Raw genomic sequence first — 8,364 nt, forward strand, 5'->3', positions numbered from 1 at the left:
GAAATCTATCTGGCACTTTCTCAGACAATTAGGAATAGTGCTTCCTCAAGACCCAGCTATACCACTGCTAGATATATACCCAAAGTTTGCTCAAGTACACAAAAGGGATACTTGCTCAACCCTGTTTATAGCAGCTTTATTTGTAATAGCCAGAACCTGGAAACAACCCAGATGTCCATCAATGGAGGAACGGGCACATAAATTGTGGTATTTTTACACAATGGAATACTACTCAGCAATCAAAAAGGAGGAAATCATGAAATTTTTGGGCAAATGGTGGGATCTAGAAAAGATCATTCTGAGTGAAATATCCCAGAAGGAGAAAGACAAACACGGTATATACTCACTTATTTAGACCTATAAGATATGATAAACATAATGAAATCTATACACCTAAAAAAGATAATCAAGAGAGCGGACATGGGGTAAGATGATCAATCCTTGTTTAGAAAGACAGATGGGATGTGCATTGAACGTATGACAGGCGTCTACTGAGCGCATCTGAAAGTCTCTAACTAGCAGTGTTTTCAAAGCAGATACAAAGACTCATGACCAAACCGTTGGTAGAGTACAGGGAATCATATGAAAGAAGGGGAGTTAGTCTGATGGGGAAAGGATAGGAGCTCCACAAGGACCAAATATATCAGGGCACAGGGTCTTTTCTGAGACTGACATTCAACCAAGGACCATGTATGGATATAACCTAGAACCTCTGCTCAGATGTAGCCTGTGGTAGCTCAGTAACCAATTGGTTTCCCATAGTGAGGGGAACAAAGACTATTTCTAACAGGAACTCACTGACTGACTCTTTGACCTCCCCACCCCCCAAGAGAGGAGCAGTCCTGTTAGGCCACAGAGGAGGGCTTTGCAGCCAGTTCTGAAGATACCTGATAAAACAGGATTGGATGAATGGGGAGGAGGTCCCCCCCATCAGTGGACTTGGAAAGGGGCACGGTGGAGATGAGAGAGGGAGGGAGGGACTGGGAGGGAATGAGGGAGCGGGACACAGCTGGGATACAGAGTTAATAAAATGTAACTGATAAGAAAAAAATAAAATTAAAAAAAATTGTAAGTATGTTTTAACAATAGCATGTACTTTTGTTTTCTACAGGAATAGAAGCATTCTCATTCACAATACCCATAATAGCAAAAATTCAGGTTCATTTTGTTTCCTCTATACAAAATGCATTCATTCTAGTTATGAAGAAAGGTTTCCTGGAACAGTGAGGTGCCTTACTTTCCCTCAGAAATTACACTTTTCTATTATGTGCTGTCCTCTGAAAAAGTGAAAACCAGGAGTGTATGCTAAAGCTGAAGTTAGTTATTTTATTATGCTGGGATAAAATGCAAATGATAGAAACTTGCTGAGTCTTTTTGAGACTCAAGAGTCAATCCCAAAGGGCCATGACCAATCACTGTGTTAGTTCTTGACCCCAATGGGTCATGCAAAGCATTCCTTCCTTTTGCACTCTTCTTTCTGTTAGAATTGGGAAGGAATGAAGGAAGGGACTATAGCTGGGATACAAAGTGAATAAACTAATTAATATAAAAAAATGAAAATAAAAGTGTCACTTTCCCTTGCCAGGAGCTGGTCACCAACAGGCACATCAAATCATATGTATTTTTACTTCTTTAATGTATGCCCACTGCACAGATAACAACACGCATGTGTATAGTGCATAATCAGATCTATCCCCTATGACCCAGTCTTGCCTGCCCTCTGATAGCCATCATTTCCCCAGTCTTCCCAAATGGCATCCCTTTACTTTCACATCCTTTTTTCTAATCTAGATTCTTCATATGAGAGAAAGCATTCAACATTGTCTTTCCCGGTCCGCCTTATTTGGATTAACATAATAACCTCAGGGAAATAAAAAATCAACCAATGTCGGCGGGAACATGTGAGAAAAATAAGCCGTGGCCATCTCTAGTGGGAATGCGTTCCACTGAGTTCCACACATGCTCAACCACTATAGAAATCAGCACGAAGTTTTCTCAAAAACTAAACAGAGGATTACCGTATGGCTCGGCTACACCACTCCTGAGTATACTACCTGAAGGAATCAAGTCAACAGAAATAGAAAGAGCTAACCCGCGCATTCAGGCTTATCACAACACATAGTGCAATAATTTCCAATGACTTAGCAAACTCGTGAAATGCAGTCCCTTCATCAACAGGCCAACAATTTGTCTTTCCTGTTCTTTCTTTGTGTAATCTGAATGTTGATGAGGTGGTGATTTAAAATTACTTTAAGAACACCAACAGCACAGGCTCTAAGAACAACAAGTAATAAATGGGACCTCATGAAAACTGAAAAGCTTCTGTAAAGAAAAAGACATTGGCATCAGAACAAAACAGCCTACAGAATGGGAAAGGATCTTCAGCAACCCTATATCTGACAGAGTGTTGATATCCAGAATACACAAAGAACTAAAGAAATTAAAAAGCAATAAATAAAGCAATCCAATTAAAAAAAGGGGTATGGAGCTAAACAAGAAAATTCTCTGTAGAGGAATATAGAATGGAAGAGAAACACCAAAAGAAATGCTCAATGTCCTTAGCCATCAGAGATGAAAATCAAAACGACCCTGAGATTTCACCTTCCAGCCATCAGAATGTCAAAGGATAAAAACTCAAGTGAAAACACATGCTGGAGAGCATGTGGAGAATTGGGAACCCTCCTCCATTGCTGGTGGGAATGTCAACTTGTACAACCACTTTGGAAATCAATCTGGCACTTTCTCAGACAATTACGAATAGTGCTTCCTCAAGATCCAGCTATACCACTCTTAGACATATATCCAAAAGATGCTCAAGTACACAACAAGGACATTTACTCAACATGTTTGTAGCAGCTTTATTCATGATACCCAGAACCTGGAAACAACCCAGATGTCCATCAATAGAGGAATGGATACAGAAATTGTGGTACATTTACACAATGGAATACTACTCAGCAATTAAAAACAAGGAAATCATGAAATTTGCAGGTAAATGGTGGGATCTAGAAAAGATAATCCTGAAGGAGGTATCCCAGAAGCTGAAAGACACACATGGTATATACTCACTTGTACAGACCTATAAGATAGGATAAACATACTAAAATATGTGCACCTAAAGAAGATATACAAGAAAGAGGACCCAGGGTAAGATGATCAATCCAAACTTAGAAAGACGAATGGAATGGACACAGGATGTAGGAGAAAACAAGAAACAGGACAGGAGCCTACCACAGAGGGCCTCTGAAAGACTCTACCTAGCAGTGTATCAAAGCAGATGCTGATACTCATAACCAAACATTCTGCAGATTGCAGGGAATCTTAGGAAAGAAGTGGGAGTTAGTGTGACCGGGAAAGGACAGGAGCTCCATAAGGACAAAATATATCAGAGCATGAGGGTCCTCTATGAGACTGCTTCTCTAATCAAGGACCATGTATAGATATAACCTAGAACCCCTGCTTGGATATAGCCCACAGTATCTCAGTATCCAAGTGGGTTCCTTAGTAAAGGGAACAGGAACTATTTCTGACATGAACTCAAGGACTGGCTCCTTTACCTCCCCCTGCCCCCAAGGAAGGAACAGCCTTGCTAGGCCACAGAGGAGGACATGGCAGCCAGTCCTGAAGATACCCGATAAGCTAGGGTCAGATGGAAGGGAAGGAGGACCTCTCCTAGCAGTGGACTTGGAAAGGGACAGGAAGGAGATGAAGGAAGGAGGGATGAGAGAGAGGGGAGGTGGGATTGGGAGGGAATGAGAGAGGGAGTTATGGCTTGAATACAAAGAACCTGTGATTAATATTAAAAAAGTAAAAATTAATAAAAAAAGGAAAGAGGATAAAACAATGTTAGCCAGCTATGTTCTATAAAGGTAACAAAATATGCCATTCTATTAAAGAAATTACAAAACTGGTTTGTTGTTGATACTTGTATGTGTCTAATTAAATCTCAATAATAGTATAACACCATCTTGTTTGGTAAAAACTAAAGAATCAAAATAAAATAATAAAATTAATTCAAGAGAAAGACACCATTGAACCCTGTGGAATTCCTCATTGATACTGTTTTCAACCAGGTCAGCAGACAAAGCATAAGGAATTTCTCCTTGGTTGCATTTTTGCCAACTAGTGTGACATCATTCATCCTTAAATGATAGTAATCAGAAAGTTACTCAAAGATAAGAGTTTAACTTATTTTAACTAATCTCTAGAAAATCGACATAGTCCTCAGAAGATGAGAAATGACTCTGAATCCTTGAATCCATGGGCTTTCATGAGGTAGACAGCCTATCCAAGATTGTCATAGTAAGAATTTTCAATGAGAGTAGATACTGTTTGTCAAAGTCTTCTTTGGAGTCCTTTGCTTTTCTTCCTTTCAGTGTTCTTTCTCACTTTAGAATAGCTTATTTGCCAATATGTGCAATTTACTTAGGCAGTGGCTGTACTAATGAGGTATACACCTTTACAAAAATTTCACTGGTGCTACAAACCAGATATTGTTAGGTATGCCTTTAGACGTTACTGGGAAAATTCAACAATAACACAGCATCATTTGATTATATCCTTTCTCTAAAACCAGTAGTATATAAAGCAGTAAAATGTAAGTCACACTTGTGCTTGACATCACCAGCAACTGTAGGGGAAATGGAGCAAGAGTAAACCTTCTTCTCTAGCAAAAGATCTGGTGGTAGAGAGGGCCAAATGAGAAAAGTCGATGAGTATTTGACTATCACAAGAAAGAATCATATTCAGCAAGCCAATAGTTACTTATATCCACTCTTACAAAAACCTGGATGCTCTTGAAATTATCACATGCTTGTTATATTAAGGAATAAATTTATTTTTTATACAACTTTATTGCCATTGACTTGTCAACCACTAAAAATAACACCATAAATGATACTAATACTTGATTTCTTCAGAACATGAATATAAAGCAGAGAACTTTGTAGGAAGCTATTTGTAAATTAATCATCAGTGTATCTCCTTCTCTATCCACTACTACAGATACATACCTAGGTATGTCTTTCACATACACCAGAAGAACTAAGTAGCAACAGAAAGCAAGTGTGTAGAACCAGTTAATTATCTAAAAGAGCTGTGATCTTTAGTAAAACAACAAGAAAAAACATTAAAAGTGGCAAGGGGAAAAGGCCAAGTAACATATAAATGTAGACCTATCAGAATTACACTAGACTTCTCAACAGAGACTATGAAAGCTAGAAAAGCCTGAGCAGATGTCATGCAAACACTAAGAGATCATAGATGCCAACCCAGACTACTGTGCCCAGCAAAACTTTCAGTCATCATAGATGGAGAAAACAAGATATTCCATGACAAAACTAAATTTAAACAACATCTATGCACCCACCCAGCCTTACAGAAGATACTAGAAGGAAAACTCCAACCCAAATGAAGTCAACTACACCCAAGAAAACAAAGGGTATAACTTCACAACAGCAAAACCAAAAGAAAACAAGCACACAAACATACTATCACCACCAACTCCACAATAAAAGGAACTAACAGTCACTGGTCACTATCAACGTTAATGGACTCAACTCTCCAATAAAAAGACACAGACAAACAGAATGGTTGTGGAAACAGTACCCAACATTATGCTGCATTCAAGAAACACACCTCAGAAACAAAGATACACACAGCCTCAGAACACAGGGCTAGAAAAAGGTTTTCCAAGCAAATGGACCCAAGAAGCAAGTTGAAGTAGCCATCCTAATATCTAATAAAATAGACTTTCAACAAAAATTAATCAAAAGTGAAGAAGGACACTACATTTTCATCAAAGAAAGAAACCACCAAGAGGAAATCACAATCCTGAATATCTATTCCCCCAAATACAAGGGCACTGCATTCATAAAAGAAACATTATTAAAACTTATATCACATATCTATCTCAACACATTAATAGTGTGAGACTTCAACACCCCACTCTCACTAATGGACAAATCATTGAGACAGAAGCCAAGGAGAGAAATAATGAAGCTAACAGACATCATGAATTAAATGGACCTAATAGATGTCTACAGAACTTTTCACCCAAATTTTCAGCACCACATGGAAGCTTCTTGAAAATTGACCATATAGTCAGTCACAAAGCAAACCTCAACTGATTCATGAAAATTGAATTAATCCATTTTTCTTTATCAGATCACCATGAATTAAAGGTAGACCTCAACAACAACAGAAAAAAAAAAAAAAACCTACACACTCACAGAAACTGAACAACTCCCTGCTCAAGAATCTCTGGGTGAAGAAAAAGAAAGAAGCAAATTGAATACTTCCTAGATTTCAATGAAAATGAGGGCACAACTTACCCAAACTTATGAGACACCATGAAAGCAGCACTAAGAGAAAAGTTCATAGCACTAAAGTTAATAAGAGATCCCATATTAGCAACTTAACCGACCACCTAAAAGCATTAACAAAAAAGAAGCAAACACACCCAAGAGAAGTAGATGGCAGGAAATAATCAAATTCAGAGTTGAAATCAATAAATTAGCAACAAAGAGAGCAATACAAAGAATCAACAAAACCAAGAGGTGGTTCTTTGAAAAAAATCAACAAGATAGACAAAACCCTAGCCAAACTTATTGAAAAACAGAGCTACAGTACCCAAATTAACAAAATCAGAAATGAAAAAGGAGACATAACAACAGACACCGAGGAAATCCAAAGAATCATTAGGTCTTACTTCAAAAGCCTGTATTGCATAAAATTGGAAAATCAAAGGAAATGGTCAATTTTCTTAATAGATTTCACCTACCAAAGTTAAATAAAAAGCAGGTAAACAGCTTAAAGATGTTATAACCCCTAAAGAAATAAATTTTAAAAAGCCAACAAAAGTCTCTCAACCAAAAAAAAGCTCAGGGCCAGATGGTTTTAGCACAGAATCTACCAAACTTTCAATGAAGAGCTAATTCCAATTCTCTTCAAACTATTCCACAAAATAGAAACAGAAAAAAATATTACCACAGTCACTCTGATACCTAAACCACACAAGGACTCAACAAAGAAAGAAAATTTCAGACCAATCTCCCTTATGAACATTGATGGAAAAATACTCAATAAGATACTTGTAGTCTGGAGAGATGGCTCAGAGGTTAAGAGCACTGTCTGCTCCTCCAAAGGTCCTGAGTTCAATTCCCAGCAACCACATGGTTGCTTACAATCATCTATAATGAGATCTGATGGCCCCCCTTCCGGCCTGCAGGCAAAACACTGTATACATAATAAATAGATAGATGATAGATAGATAGATAGATAGATAGATAGATAGATAGATAGATAGATAAATCTATCTAAAAAATTTCATAACCTCCACTTGAAAAAAAAGATACTTGCAAACCAAATTCAAGAATACATCATCCACCATGACCAAATAGGCTTCATCCCAGGGATGCAGGGGTGGTTCAACATACAAAAATCCATTAACATAATCTACTATATAAACAAACTGAAAAATCACATGATCATCTCATTAGATGCAGAAAAAGCCTTTGACAAAATCCAAAACCCCTTGATAATAAAAGTCTTGGAGAGATCAGGGATATAAGGCCCACACCTAAACATAGGAAAGGCTACATACAGCAAGAAAATAGCCAACATCATACTGAATGGAGAGAAACTCAAAGCAATCCTACTAAAATCAGTGACAAGACAAGGTTGCCCACTCTCTCCATCTATTCAATATAATACTTGAAGTCCTAGCTAGAGCAATAAGACAAGTAAAGGAGATCAAGGCAATACAAATCAGAAAGAAAGAGGTCAAAGTTTCACTATTCACAGATGACATGATACTATACATGAGCAACGCCAAAAATTCAACCAGAGAACTCCTTCAGCTGATAAACACCTTCAGAAAAGTGGCTGGATACAAAATTAACTAAAAAAATCAGAAGCCCTCCTGTATACCAAAGACAAATGGGCCGAGAAAGAGATTAGGGAAACCACACCCCCCACAATAGCCATAAATAATGTAAAGTATCTAGGGGTAACTCTAACCAAGGAAGTCAAAGACTTGTATGATAAGAACTTCAAGTCTGAAGAAAGAAACTGAAGAAGACACCAAAAGATGGAAAGATCGCCCATGTTCATGGATCAGCAGGATTAGCATAGTAAAATAGCCATCTTACCAAGGGTAATCTACAGATTCAGTGCAATCCCCATCAAAATACCAACACAACTTTTCAGAGTCCTTGAAAGAGCTATTCTAAACTTCATATGGAAAAAAAAAAACAGAATAGTGAAAACAATAATAGAACTTCTGGAAGTATCTCCATACCTGACCTCAAGCTATGCTACAGAGCAAGAGTAATAAAACTGCATGGTACTTACATAAAAATAGGC

The sequence above is a fragment of the Meriones unguiculatus genome, chromosome 9, assembly GCF_030254825.1.
Source record: "Meriones unguiculatus strain TT.TT164.6M chromosome 9, Bangor_MerUng_6.1, whole genome shotgun sequence".
NCBI lineage: Eukaryota > Metazoa > Chordata > Mammalia > Rodentia > Muridae > Meriones > Meriones unguiculatus.